Below are 15,856 nucleotides of genomic sequence, written 5' to 3' on the forward strand. Positions count from 1 at the left end.
CTCCTGGAGGTTCCCCCACAAGAAAGAGGGCAAGGGTACTATTCCCCTCTATTCCTGAGGAAGAAACCAGACGGTTCCTTCAGGACCATTATAAATCTAAAAAAACTAAACGATTACTTGGACGTTCAAGCATTCAAGATGGAAACGATAAAATCATCTATCAAAATGTTGTTTCCCCAATGCTTCATGGTGGTCCTGGACCTAAAGGACGCATATTATCACGTCCCAATACACAAGGATCACCAGAGGTTCCTCAGGATGGCAGTTCACATCAGGGGAGTCCTAAATCACTTCCAATTTTCAGCTCTACCATTTGGCCTTGCCATAGCCCCGAGGGTTTTCACAAAGCTGATAGCAGAGGTAATGGCTCACCTCAGGGAAGAAAATACCCTAATCGTTCCATATCTGGACGATTTCTTGGTGATAGGCTCCTCCCCGCAACATTGCGAGGATCAACTGGCAATAGTGATGCATTCTTTAAAGGAATTGGGCTGGCTAATAAACGTAGGGAAGTCCAGACTAATGCCTTCTCAGGTCCAGGAGTACCTAGGTCTCACTCTAGACTCCAAAAAGATGGAGTGTCGGCTCCCAGAGAACAAGATACAAAAACTAAAAAGTTTAGTATCAAGAACCCAATCTCTCCCCTCCATAACACTCCGTCAGGCCATGTCCCTCTTAGGCTCCATGACCTCTTGTATTCCAGCGGTCCAGTGGGCCCAATTACATTCGAGAGTCCTTCAATGGCAGATATTATCGGAGCAAATCCATCTAGGAGGGCATTTAGACGGGCAGTTGACTCTATCTCCTCGCACCAATCACTCTCTAACATGGTGGAAATCGCAGGAAAATCTTTCCCAGGGAGTCCCATGGGTAATTCAGGTCTCGAAAGTCCTGACTACAGACGCAAGCCCTTCAGGGTGGGGGGCCCATCTGGGCGACCTAGTAGCCCAGGGCATTTGGTCTCCATCTCTGGTAAACAAATCCTCCAACATGAAGGAACTCCTTGCAGTAAAATTTGGCCTTCAAGAATTCTTGGGGGTCCTTCACTCTCACCATGTAAGAGTAATGTCGGACAACCGGGTGGTAGTATCTTACCTAAATCACCAGGGGGGTACCCGTTCCAAAAATCTAATGGAAGTGACCGACTCAATCCTGCAAATAGCCGAGAGCAATCTCTTATCCCTAACAAGCCTACACATAAAGGGAGTAGACAATTACAAAGCAGACTTCCTCAGCCGGTCCAGCCTAAAACAGGGGGAATGGGAACTAAATCGGTCAATATTCACCCAGATCACAGAAAGATGGGGTGTTCCCAAAATAGATCTCTTTGCGAGCCATCTAAACAAAAAAGTAGCCTCCTTTTGCTCCCTATCTCCTCTGGGGAACCCAGTAGCGGTGGACGCTTTCCTGATATCTTGGGGTCACCATCTTGTCTATGCCTTCCCTCCTCTTATTCTGATTCCAGCAGTGCTGAGGAAGATTCGGGAGGACGGGGCGCTGGTCATCCTAATTGCCCCGTTCTGGCCGAAGAGACCTTGGTTCTCATGGATGAGGAAGATGTCAATATCCGACCCTTGGGTATTACCAGACCTTCAGGATCTATTGTCGCAGGGCCCAGTCTGTCACCCTCGAGTCAAGAACTTGCACTTGACAGCTTGGCTCTTGAAAGGAAATTATTAGAGAGCAGAGGGTTCTCTCCGGGGCTAATCTCAACCCTGTTACAAAGTAGGAAGCCGGTTACAACAAAACAATACGGCAAGGTATGGAAAAAATTTCTGTCTTCTTCAGGTGTAAGAATAGGGAAAGAAATTCCCCTTACTTCCATACTAGAATTCCTACAAAATGGGTTGGAGATGGGGTTGGCCACTAGTACCCTAAAAGTTCATGTGGCAGCTTTGGGAGCCCTATTCAATTTTGACTTGGCTTCAAACAGATGGGTCTCTAGATTTATCAGGGCAGCAGGAAGATCGAGGCCTCTTCCAGTAAAAGTTGTTCCTCAATGGGACTTAAACTTGGTCCTTAAAGCCCTGACTAGTACTCCATTTGAACCATTACGCGAAGCTTCACTGAAAAATTTATCTCTAAAAACTGCTCTGTTAGTCGCCCTCACTTCTGCCCGTAGGGTTAGCGACTTACAGGCTCTCTCAGCTAATCCTCCCTACACACAATTTCTAGAGGATAGAGTCATTTTAAAAATAGACCCAGCATATCTACCGAAAGTGGCTTCAAAATTTCACAGGTCCCAAGAGATATCTCTCCCCTCCTTCTGTCCCAACCCTAAAAATAAGGAGGAACAAACCTTACATACACTAGATGTAAAAAGGTGTCTCTTACATTACATAGAAGCCACTAGAGAGAGTAGGGAGGATCCCTCTCTGTTTGTGTGTTTCCAGGGTCCCCGGAAGGGGAAAAAAGCATCCAAAGCCACCATAGCAAGATGGATCACGGACGCCATCAGTCTCTCATACTCGGCAAGTGGGATGTCCGTTCCCGGGGAGGTTAAGGCTCACTCAACAAGGGCAGTGGCAACTTCCTGGGCGGAGAAAGCCGGAGCTTCCATAGACCAGATATGTAGAGCTGCTACCTGGTCTTCACCATCCACATTCTATAGGCACTATAGATTGGACCTAATCTCCTCTTCAGACCTTACTTTCGGTAAAAGGGTTCTGGAGGCGGTGGTCCCTCCCTGAATGTACTATCTATGCAATTCTCTCCGTGGTGCCGTCATGGGCGATCAGAGAAAAATATAGTTCTTACCGATAACGGTATTTCTCTGAGCCCATGACGGCACCCGTACATTCCCTCCCTTCACTTATGGGTGCGCACATCAAATTAGTGCCATAGTCTATTTATAGTCTTTAAACACGCGGTATCTCGTTATGATAAACAGTTAAAATTTACAAATGTTTTAGTAGTCTCCCATCGTTCTCTATGTAAAACAACTGATGCAGGAGAGTGGTACCGCCTTTTTATCCGTAGGTTTCCTGTCCTTGGTGGGCGGATCCCCTCTCTCCGTGGTGCCGTCATGGGCTCAGAGAAATACCGTTATCGGTAAGAACTATATTTTTTTACCTGCGGATTCCCAGCGGACTTACTGCGGATTTTATGCAGATTTCGCCTGTGCTTTTATACTTGCGGAATTGATATGCTGCGAAAAATACAACGCAGCGTTTCCGCGCTGTATTTTCCGCAGCATGTGTACTGCGGATTTTGTCTTCCATAGGTTTACATGGTACTGTAAACCTGATGGAAATCCGATGCGGATCCACAACGTGTGCACATAGCCTTAGGCTATGTGCACACGTAGGAAGGGTCCCTGCGGGTTCTCCCGCAGTGGATTTGATAAATCTGCAGGGCAAAACCGCTGCGGTTATCCCTGCAGATTTATCACATTTTGTCTTGCGGTTTCCAGTGCGGATTTACTCCTACTATTGATGCTGCATATGCAGCAATATGCAGCATCAATAGTAATGTTAAAAAAAATGGTTATATACTCACCCTCTGACGTCCCGATCTCCTCAGCGCTGCACGTGGCGGTCCGGTTCCAAAGATGCTGTGCGAGAAGGACCTTCGTGACGTCACGGTCATGTGACCACAACGTCATCACAGGCCCTGCTCGCACAGCAACCCTGCGACCGGACGGCTACGTGTAGTGCTGAGAGGTGAATATATCATGATTTTTTTATTTTAATTCTTTTTTTTTTTTTTAATACAAATATGGTTCCCAGGGCCTGGAGGACAGTCTCCTCTCCTCCACCCCGGGTACCACCCGCACATGATCCGCGGATCAATACATTCCTATGTGACATGCTGCGGATTGTAAACCGCTGAGTTCCCACACGTTTTTTTCCGTAGCATGGGCACAGCGTTTTCGGTTTCCCATAGGTTTACATTGAACTGTAAACTCATGGGAAACTGCTGCGGATCCGCAGCAAAATCCGCACCATGTGCACATAGCCGTAAAGCGCCACTGCAGTGGTGAAATAACAAAAAATGCTGCAGTGATGCTTTAAATGTGATGCAGCTCATGGCTTACCCAGCTGGTAAGTATAATATGCCCCCTACCTCCCCTTCCCAGAGAACAACTATTACATGTGATGGAGTGCATATAGTCTCTTAACAAAACCGTATAATAATCAGCCCATCAGTGTTGTTGCCCCTCACCCACCTCAGCCCTCACAATACCCTTATCTTCTCACATTCACCCCCCCAGTGCCCTGTCCCCCTCCCCCACCTAAGCCCCCACAACACCCCCATCCTCTCACATTTACCCCCCAGTGACTGACATGCCTATCAATTTAATGCATTTTATCCCCAGGACCCCACTTACCAATGACGTTTGCAGCAGGACCAGGAAGTATCTGAGGCTACGTTCACACTAGCGTTGCGCCGCCCTGCGTCGGCGACGCAACGCGCGACGCAAGGAAAAACGCGCGCGTTTTGCGACGCGTGCGTCGTTTTTTGACAAAATCGGACGCAAGAAAAATGCAACTTGTAGCGTTTTCTTGCGTCCGACGCTAGCGTCTAAAACGACGCACGTGTCGGAAAACGCGTGCAAAAAGACGCACGCGTCCCCTATGTTAAACATAGGGGCGCGTCGCCGCTGCGTCGCCGACGCAACAGCGACGCGACGCTAATGTGAACGTAGCCTGAGTGAAATGCAGTTGGGCACTAGGACCCAGCGTGCTGCCCTGAGCCAATCCCAGCGTGCACATGGAGGGAAGAAACCTGCAGCCTGGGAGAAGCTCCTGAGGTCGGTCAGCACAATACAGTCAGTGCAGGAGGGAGAGTTACAACTGGCCACTGTGCTGCCAGCGTGCAGAATCTCCGTCAGGCAGGGGAGCCGGCATTTTACTGCTCTCCTCCTGTGCTAAGTGGCAGTGTCGGCTCCCAGTGGGCCCCTTCATGTGACAGGGCCCGGGGCGATGGCCCCCTCTGCCCCCCCAGTAGCTACGCTACTGGTACATTGGACTTCTCACATTTCTATTATTATTATTTATTATTATAGCGCCATTTATTCCATGGCGCTTTACATGTGAGGAGGGGTATACATAATAAAACAAGTACAATAATCTTGAACAATATAAGTCACAACTGGTACAGGAGGAGTGAGGACCCTGCCAGCGAGGGCTCACAATCTACAAGGGATGGGTGAGGATACAGTAGGCGAGGGTAGAGCTGGCCGTGCAGCGGTTTGGTCGCCGTCCCCATCTATTCCCAACCTACAAAAACTTCCCACTCTGTGTGCACCTGCAGTGTGGACCACTGACCCCAATATTTAATCAATTGTGTCATTACTAGATTACTCCCACTCCCCCAAAATTTAAGTATCCCACAGAAAGTAGTAATGCCCCTACTGTGCAACGACATGTATGGGCCTTTGAAGGATATAATATCCCAAGTGCCCCCTTCCAGCAACAAATACCCTTGAGTGCTCACTTAAAGTAACACTGTCCCCCCAAAAAAAGGATCCTGAGTGCCCCTATCAAAACTAATAAAGTGCCCATTCATAACAAATAATATCCTCTGAGCATCCACACAGCTCTGTATATACAGAATGATGGTCCTACAGCCCCCAATACCCCTTTATTATACATTGAGGACCCAAAAACTCCCTATATATAGTAAAATGGCTACATAGCCCCCTATATACAATACTAGATTGTGGCCCGATTCTAACGCATCGGGTATTCTAGAATATGCATGTCCCCGTAGTATATGGAAAATGATGATTCCAGAATTCGCGGCACACTGTGCCCGTCGCTGATTGGTCGAGGCAACCTTTATGACATCGTCGCCATGGCAACCATTATGACATCTACGTCGATACTGTGCCCGTCGCTGAATCAGAAACGTGAGATGTCTACTTCCTTTATGACATCATCGTCGCTGTGCCCGTTGCTGATTGGTCGAGGCCTGGCGGCCTCGACCAATCAGAGACGCGGGATTTCTACGTCGATGCTGTGCCGGTCTCTGATTGGTCGAGGCCTGGCGGCCTCGACCAATCAGAGAGCCGGGATTTCCAGGACAGAGACAGACAGACAGACAGACAGACGGAAAAACCCTTAGACAATTATATATATAGATGATGTCCCAACTGCCTTCTATATATAGTATGAGACTTTAAACTGGGGCCATTATATATATATATACTAGATTGTGGCCCGATTCTAACGCATCGGGTATTCTAGAATATGCATGTCCCCGTAGTATATGGACAATGATGATTCCAGAATTCGCGGCAGACTGTGCCCGTCGCTGATTGGTCGAGGCAACCTTTATGACATCATCGTCGCCATGGCAACCATTATGACATCATCGTCGCTGTGCCCGTTGCTGATTGGTCGAGGCCTGGCGGCCTCGACCAATCAGAGACGCGGGATGTCTACGTCCTTTATGACATCATCGTCGCTGTGCCCGTCGCTGATTGGTCGAGGCCTGGCGGCCTCGACCAATCAGAGACGCGGGATTTCTACGTCGATGCTGTGCCGGTCTCTGATTGGTCGAGGCCTGGCGGCCTCGACCAATCAGAGATGCGGGATTTCCAAGACAGAAAGACAGACAGACGGAAAAACCCTTAGACAAATTATATATATATATATATATATATATATATATATATATATATATATATATATATATATATATATATATATATATATATATATATATATATATAGATGCAACTTGTGCCATCGTCCTATATTCATTGTGGGAACTGGGGCCATCGCACTACATATACTATATATGTGGGGCAATGGGATACCTTCATACTATATATATCATCATACATCATATGGGGCTGTGGGGCCACCATATTCCATATAGGGGGCTGTAGGGACATGATACTATATATAGAGGGGATACGGGATCATCATACTATATATAGGAAGCTGTGAGGTGCATAATATCGCAATTAGAGAGCTGTAGGGGACCATCACACATACATATTTGTGGGGAGCTATAGCAATATGTATACATGTGTGTGTGTGTGTATGTATATATATATATATATATATATATATATATATATATATATATATATATATATATATATATATATATATATATATATATATATATATATATATATATATATATATATATATACACACATACATACATGTATACATATTACTATAGCTCCCCACAATTAGTATGTCTCCAAAACCCCCTATATATAGTGTGATGGTCCCCTACAGCTCTCTAATTGCGATATTATGCAAGGTATCCCATTGCCCCACATATATAGTATATGTAGTGCGATGGCCCCAGTTCCCACAATGAATATAGGACGATGGCACAAGTTGCATATATATATAATGGCCCCAGTTCTCCCCAAATATCTAGAATGATGGCCCCAGTTCTCCCCCAAGTTTTTCTCTTCCGGTTCGGGTTCCTTTGAGACTCCGCCCCGGGCTCCACCCCAGCTTCTCCTCCACCTCCACTGCCCCACTGCTCATTCTTGGAAAAACTCAACTTCTCTACCACATCCTCACCGATCAGATATTAATATTTCTCATCAAACACCAGATCACATTAATAACCAGCAGCTTTTGTTCTGGCCAAAAGAATTTTTAAGTTGACACCACGACACGGTAGACTTTCGGCCGGGCCCTACTCTACTCTAAACTATTAAAAATAAATATATTTTTATGGATTTTTCTTTAAGGGAATGAGTGACCTACATTTACATTTTGTTTTAAACAACCATAAATACCACATACAGTACAAGGGACAAATATCGTCACATCATGACCAGACCACACATTACCACCACAGTGACCGAATAATATCACATACAAGGAACAAATACCGCCACACCATGACCAGACCACATATTACCACCACATAGTGACTGAATAATACCACTTGCAAGGAACAAATATAGTGATGAGCGAGTATACTCGTTAGTCAAGATTTCCCGAGTACGCTCGTGTGTCCTCTGAGTATTTTTTAGTGCTCGGAGATTTAGTTTTCAGCGCCGCAGCTGAATGATTTACATCTGTTAGCCAGCATAAGTACATGTGGCGGTTGCCTGGTTGCTAGGGAATCCCCACATGTAATCAAGCTGGTTAAGAGATGTAAATCATTCAGCGCACGCCCGACACCTGACCTGGAAGCATAGAGCGATCATGGAGGGAGCAGGAACTGTGCAGCCGTCAAGGTGACAGCCGCGCACAGCTCCCGGACCCAGCGTGGACGTGTGCGCCGACTGTGACTGCTGCCGGCCGCGTCACAGTGCCACGCACACGGCCGTGCACAATTTGATGTGCAGCTGTACAGCCACCACCAGGCGGCCGGCCCTGAGCAGCTGCCGGGGGGGGGGAAGGGGGGCATTTGCATCTTTGCCACCCGGCCCAGTCTGCCCCTGAATATGAGTTTTCTAGTTGTAGTTACTGTATGTCTCGTCTTTTTAAGCTTGTGGGGAAAATTAACTTCTTGTTTGTCAGGGTATGTGCACACGCTGTGGATTTTGCTGCGGGTCCACAGCGGTTTCCCATGTGTTTACAGTATAATGTAAACCTATGGGAAATGAAATCCGCAGTGCACATGCTGCGGAAAGAAAACGCGCGGAAACACAGCGGTTTACATTCCGCAGCATGTCAATTCTTTGTGCGGATTCCGCTGCGGGTTTACACCTGCTCCAATAGAAAACTGCAGGTGTAAACCCACAGCGGAATCCGCAATAGAAACCGCAATAAATCCGCAGGAAAAAGCGCAGCGGTTTTGCACTGCGGATTTATCAAATCTGCTGCAAAAAAATCCGCAGCCTTCACAGATACGTGTGCACATACCCTTAGACATTCCTACTACTCTCAGGGTTGTCTGCACTGACAATCACCTGGGATTGCTCCTTTATTCAGCTTATCTAGTGCAAGGCGGACAATTACACTTAGGGTATGTGCACATGTCAGGATTTCTTGCAAAAATTTTCCTGACAAAAATCGGACATTTCTGCCAGAAATCCGCATGCGTTTTTACCGCGATTTTACTGCGTTTTTGACGCGTTTTTTGTGCGTTTTTCCCAAATGCATACAATTGAAGGAAAAAGGCAGAAAATCCGCAAAAATAATGAACATGCTCATTTTTTACCGTGATGCGTTTTTTTTCGCGGAATTAAACGCATCCATGTGCACAAAACATGCAGAATGCATTCAAAATGATAGAATGCATAATGTATGCGTTTTTAATGAGTTTTTATAGCGTTTTTAGTGCGAAAAAACACGAAAAAACCTGTACGTGTGCACATAGCCTAAAACTTCAGGTTTATTTGGATGGCTAAACTTATTGTTCATCCCTCTAGTGTTACTCAACATGTTGCCTTTTCTGTAAGATAATATTTCCTAACAATACAGAGAGGGTCAGTCAAAGTCTCCAATCCGTTCTTCATGATGGTTGAGAATTTGTGACGGGCTGCAACTTTTGACTTACGGTTATGGGTGTTTCTGGGATGTCACTATATAATAAAATAACTGTTTTACGGGCAGTAAAAAATAAAGATCTGGCTGTCCCGGTAAGGAGTCCCATCTTCCCCCACCTCTAAACTACAGTTACCTTTTATTTATTTATTTTTAGCTCCCCTTTAAGAGAACCTGTCATCAGGATTTTGCTCAGTAAACTAAAGGCATTGTCTTGTTGGCATTGTTACACTGATTAAAATGATACCTTGGGGTGAAGAGACCCATCTTGTGGTTCTTGTGTAATCAGTGCTGGAAGTTTTCAGTTAATGAGATGCTCGTGCTCCAGGGCGGGCCTGTGAGCAGGGCTTTTTTGGTGCTCAGGCTTCATCGTCATCTTTCTGGGCTTAAATGATGGGTCACTGAACCTTCAGTGACTTCCTCCTATTTTAAATTCTGCACCTGCGTATTTAATATTCTGGTCTAAAAACAAAACAAAACATTTTGATTTAATGAATAGCTGTGGTGCATGCTCAGTATCCTCTATCAACAAGCAATGCTTTCAAGTCTGTGCATGCGCCACCTTCTGTGTACCGGGGATCAGTGTGGGAGCGCTCACAAGAAGAAATTGTCAGCACTGAACATACTCCCGCACCCACGGAATACAGTGGGTGGCGCATGTGCAGACTGAAAGTATTGCGCGTGCGCTGGCACCATTGTGTTAACCCTACTTTTTTTTTTTTTTTTTTTTTTTTTTAGAAGACCAGAATACTAAATGCCCAGGCACAGTATTTAAAATAGAAGGCAAGTCACTGATGGTTCAGTGACCGGTCATTAAAGCCCAGAATGATGATGATGAGACCAGAGCACCAAAAAAAAAAAGAAAAAAGAGTATCCCACAGTCCAGCCCTGAATCACGAGCATCTCATTAACTTAAAACTGCAAACACAGATTAAACAACCACAAGACGGATTTCTTCAGGTATCATTTTAATCACTGTAACAACACCAACCTGACAATGACTGTAGTTTACTGAGCAAAATCCTGGTGACAGGTTAGCTTTCAGCCCTATGCATCTCCTCACTACATTTCCCAGAAGGCAGTGCACTCTGGCTTATCTGTCCTGTAGCTTACTCACTTCCACCCTTAGGCCGCCGTCACACATGCGAGTTTTACGGACGTAAGAGCGCAGAATCTACGTCCGTAAAACTCGCAAAAAATACGGCACAATTATTCTCTATGCCCCTGCTCCTATTTGCCGTATTTTACTGATCAGTATTATACGGCTTTCTACGGCCGTACAAAATCGCAGCATGCTGCGTTTGTCACCGTACTGCGCAAGAAATACGCCAATGAAAGTCTATGGAAGCGTGAAAAATACGGATTACACACGGACAAGCAGTGTGACTTGCGAGAAATACGCAGCGCTGTTAGAGAGAAAAGCCGGTAATTCAGTGCGGTGTACAGTAAAATCACACTGACAGCTTACAGTAGAATAGGTAGAATAAATGTGTACACATAGAATAGGTATATATATATATATATGTCAGTGAGACACATATATGTATATATATTAATATTTATTCTAGCGCTAGACAGCTTGAAAGCCGGTAATTCAATTACCGGCTTTTTCCTTCTCCTTCCTAAAACCCGACATGATTTGAGACATGGTTTACATACAGTAAACCATGTCTTCTCTCCATTTTTTTTGCAGATTCCACACTACTAATGTCAGTAGTGTGTATCTGCAAAATTTGGCCGTTCTAGCTCTTAAAATAAAGGGTTAAATGGCGGAAAAAATTGGCGTGGGCTCCCGCGCAATTTTCTCCGCCAGAGTAGTAAAGCCAGTGACTGAGGGCAGATATTAATAGCCTGGAGAGGGTCCACGGTTATTGGCCCCCCCCTGGCTAAAAACATCTGCCCCCAGCCACCCCAGAAAAGGCACATCTGGAAGATGCGCCTATTCTGGCACTTGGCCACTCTCTTCCCATTCCCGTGTAGCGGTGGGATATGGGGTAATGAAGGGTTAATGCCACCTTGCTATTGTAAGGTGACATTAAGCCTAATTAATAATGGAGAGGCGTCAATTATGACACCTATCCATTATTAATCCAATACTAGTAAAGGGTTAAATAAAACACAAACACATTTTTTAAAATTATTTTAATGAAATAAAAACAATGGTTGTTGCAGTATTTTATTCAACGCCCAATCCAGTCACTGAAGACCCTCGTTCTGTGAGTAAAAAAACATAATAAACCAACAATATACTTACCCTCCGCAGATCTGTAACGTCCAACGATGTAAATCCTTCTGAAGGGGTTAAAACATTTTGCAGCAAGGAGCTGTGCTAATGCAGGCTGCTCCTCGCTGCAAAACCCCAGGGAATGAGGCTAAAAATAGATCAATGATCTATATTTAGCTTCATTTGCGGTGAGGCGCCCTCTGCTGGCTGTTCATAGATCGTGGGAAATTACCTAGAAAGCTCCCTGGCTTATATATATATATATAGGTATATATATACCTATTCTATGTACACATTTATTCTACCTATTCTACTGTAAGCTGTCAGTGTGAATTTACTGTACACCGCACTGAATTACCGGCTTTTCTCTCTAATATATGTGTCTACTGACACACACACACACACACACACACACACACACACACACACACACACACACACACACACACACACATATATATATACAGTATATATATATCTTTTCTTTTCTTTTTGGGACACATGGATCACTTCTATAGCGGTATGTTGGTTTTGCTAGCCTGCGAGAAAACCACGCAGTACGGATGCCATACGGATTACATACGGAGGATGCCATGCGCAAAAAACGCTGACACACCCTGCCTACGGAGGAGCTACGGACCACTTTTTTCGGGACTTTTCCGCGTATTACGGCCGTAATATACGGACCGTATTGTTTTACGCTGTGTGTGACGCCGGCCTTAGGGTACCGTCACACAGTGCCATTTTGATCGCTACGACGGTACGATTCGTGACGTTCCAGCGATATCGTTACGATATCGCTGTGTTTGACACGCAGCAGCGATCAGGGATCCTGCTGAGAATCGTACGTCGTAGCAGATCGTTTGGAACATTCTTTCGTTGCTGGATCTCCCGCTGTCATCGCTAGATCTGTGTGTGTGACACCGATCTAGCGATGCGTTCGCTTGTAACCAGGGTAAACATCGGGTTACTAAGCGCAGGGCCGCGCTTAGTAACCCGATGTTTACCCTGGTTACCAGCGTAAATGTAAAAGAAAAAAAAAACAGTACATACTTACATTCCGGTGTCCGTCAGGTCCCTTGCCGTCTGCTTCCCGCCCTCACTGACTGCCGGCCGTAAAGTGAAAGCAGAGCACAGCGGTGACGTCACCACTGTGCTGTGCTTTCACTTTACGGCCGGCAGTCAGTGAGGGCGGGAAGCAGACGGCAAGAGACCTGACGGACACCGGAATGTAAGTATGTACTGTTTGTTTTTTTTACGCTGGTAACCAGGGTAAACATCGGGTTACTAAGCGCGGTCCTGCGCTTAGTAACCCGATGTTTACCCTGGTTACCCGGGGACCTCGGCATCGTTGGTCGCTGGAGAGCTGTCTGTGTGACGGCTCTCCAGCGACCACACTACGACTTACCAACGATCACGGCCAGGTCGTATCGCTGGTCGTGATCGTTGGTAAATCGTATAGTGTGACGGTACCCTTAGTGTTCTCCAATTCTAGCCACAAAGCACCATCTTGAGACTGCTTTACAGTCTCAAGATGGATGAATCCTTGTACAGTTTCTCCCTCCTAACATTCCCACACTTCACTCAGTATGTGCTACCTTGACACTCTCCCTCAGTCATTAATGTTAACATGTGCTTACACTGGATTTACATGGGCTCCGTGTACTGTAGGGGGCGCAATGATTTATTTAATCTAATATAATCTGGCACTCTGGAACACCTTCTCTGGCTAATGTCAAAGATTCTGTATGGAGCCTGCAATGTCTGTGTGCTCTGCTTCCCTGTACACCTCCGCAGTCACTGTAAACTTTATGAAGATAACTTGCTACACCCCTATTCAGAGTACTCTGCAGAGCTGCTGGCTGGGCCATACAAAGCACAGATAGCTCATCTTTGTGTTCTGTGCTTTGAACGGAATGCAGTTGGAAGTAAAGAGCTTGTGACTCTCTGGAAAAGTGCTACATTTTAAGAGCAAGTAAATCATTAAGTTTCTTAATTTCTGATTTTCTTTGCAATACCTTAATAGCCTGTATGGACCGAAAACCCCTTCAAAGCTCATTTTGCACTGGCTGATATTGGCCCATAACTGATCACCAATCGGCTCTTAATCATTCACATGGGCTGACAAAATTGGGACAAAATGATTATTACCATGATAATGTCCCAATACACCATGTAAGTTGTTTGCAGCTCATCCACTGTTTGCATGGGGCTGTTAACAGTTATTTTTACGTAGACATAAATGATCTGATTTAGGTGACCAAAAGCATGTTTCTCTATCAGCAGTACATTAAACGGGCTGATGATCAGGAACAAGGGTTCTTGTTATGCTCATTCATTGATCAGATTGTGCAAATGGGCCTTTACCTTTTAATGCTTCTGGTTAAATGGTTCCCATTGTTATTGCTGGAAGTCACAAGCTGTGCAGTGGTCACAAGAGCATCATCACTGCAGGATCGGCAGAGGATATGAAAGGTGAGTTATGGGTACTTTAGTATTTTAGCACATTGCCTGCTGTTAGGCACATTTTCGAAAATCAATGCGAACCCCTTTAGCGGTTTTCTGACATTACCATTTTGCCCTTCAACTTGTGAACAACTTCTGTCTGGTGATGTCAATCTCTAATGGAGTCCAAAGCTTGTTAAATACGGTACATATACTTTTTTTCTAAACCTAAATATATATACGGTACTTTTTTCTAAACCTATCACAACGTATTAAAAATAAAAATTAGAAATCTTGCAGTTCTCACACTGGACACTGGGGCTTTTTTAGACTTTTACATCCGATTGTTTCAGGAAATAACACATGCACTTTCATAATAGTCGAATCCCAATCTTATCTTTTTCCATTGAAGTGACTAATGAGTGTGTGTGCAAAGGTTAATGTAAAGGCAGGGGAAGAAGGGTTGTCTGTGACATCCTTTGTGACTGAGGATCCTCATTGTTATGTTACTGAAATCTTGCCTCTGATGATAAATAGTTACTGAAAACTCTTCCTGAAGGAAAGATTGCATTTTTTTTTAATTTTTTTTTTTACATTTTTAAATACTTTTCCAAATAGTTTTTTAAATTGTATTCTAGAGCAGAGTGCGATATGTAAGTTTTATTTAGCTTACAAGAACAAGGTTTTTGCGTCACTATTCTTCTTTTACCATAAACAGAATAATAATTATAATTTATAGTAATTGTTACAAAAGCAAAAATAACCTAACCTGTAATGGTTCCTTTACCCGTCAGCAAAAAATGACTTAATAACCTGGGCGGTGCGCCACTCTGTCCGCTAGTTAATAACATCCACTTTGCACATTTGTCTTGGCAAGAGCATGAAGAGAAGGGGATTGGAAATGTGGACAACTCCTTATTTGCACTGTGAGCAGGTGCTGAAGTCTCATTTAGAATAGATAATGAAATTATTACCCTGCCGCTGTAGTTTGGTCATGTCCGCTATGTGCAGCGCTGACAGCAGAGGTCAACTCTTGTTAACACGTGAGCATGAACAGTCTTGTATAATGCAAGCGGAAAAAAAAAAGAATCAAGATCCACAATCGCTCAGAAATGCTGTAAGGCTATGTTCACACATTGTGTTTTTTCTTAGTTTTTTTTTTTTTTTTCCTTTACCGCAGGCAAAACCTGCTCTCTTTGCAGTAAAGAAGCTGCTTACAAATGGCAGAGGTTGGGGAAAAAAAGGCTGCAAAAGAACACATGTACTTTCTGTAGCAGTTTTCCTGCCGATTAGCGGGGGCCTGCCCTTGGTGTGGGGGCCTGCGCTTGGTGTGGGGCCTGTTCAGAGGAGTGTGTGTGTGTGTCACGGTCCGTATTTGGACCGCAAACACTGGACGGGCCATGGGTCTCCCAACAGCAATATAAAGTCTCATAGACGCATGAAGCCGAGTCCCATAGTCTGTCCAGGCTTAGTGGACTATGAAATACATCCTTCTGAACTCTGCCTTATTCAAACTTTCATTTGTTGTTTTTTTTTTTTTTTTTTTTGGGGGGGGGGGATGGGTGGGAGATTTTGAAGCTTAAAATGAATCAATTTTTATCAGTGTGCTGGATCTGATTTTCATCCTTTTTTGGTCCCGCTGTCTGTTTTTGGCATTTTTTCATATCCAAAAAAAAGAAAAATACCATAATAATTATAGTGGTTTCCCAAACATTTTCCATAGGAACTAAAAATCTGGAATTTGCTTCCGAGATCGATAGTATTG

At 44.7% G+C, this 15,856-nt stretch overlaps 1 protein-coding gene across 3 annotated transcripts in view; it reads left to right on the plus strand.

Moving 5' to 3' along the window:
- Positions 1–15,856, plus strand: part of DAAM1 (dishevelled associated activator of morphogenesis 1) — a 218,840-nt gene that overhangs the window by 16,756 nt on the left and 186,228 nt on the right. The window lies entirely within an intron of this gene.

The sequence above is a fragment of the Ranitomeya imitator genome, chromosome 1 (genome assembly GCF_032444005.1).
Source record: "Ranitomeya imitator isolate aRanImi1 chromosome 1, aRanImi1.pri, whole genome shotgun sequence".
NCBI classification, from domain to species: Eukaryota; Metazoa; Chordata; class Amphibia; order Anura; family Dendrobatidae; genus Ranitomeya; species Ranitomeya imitator.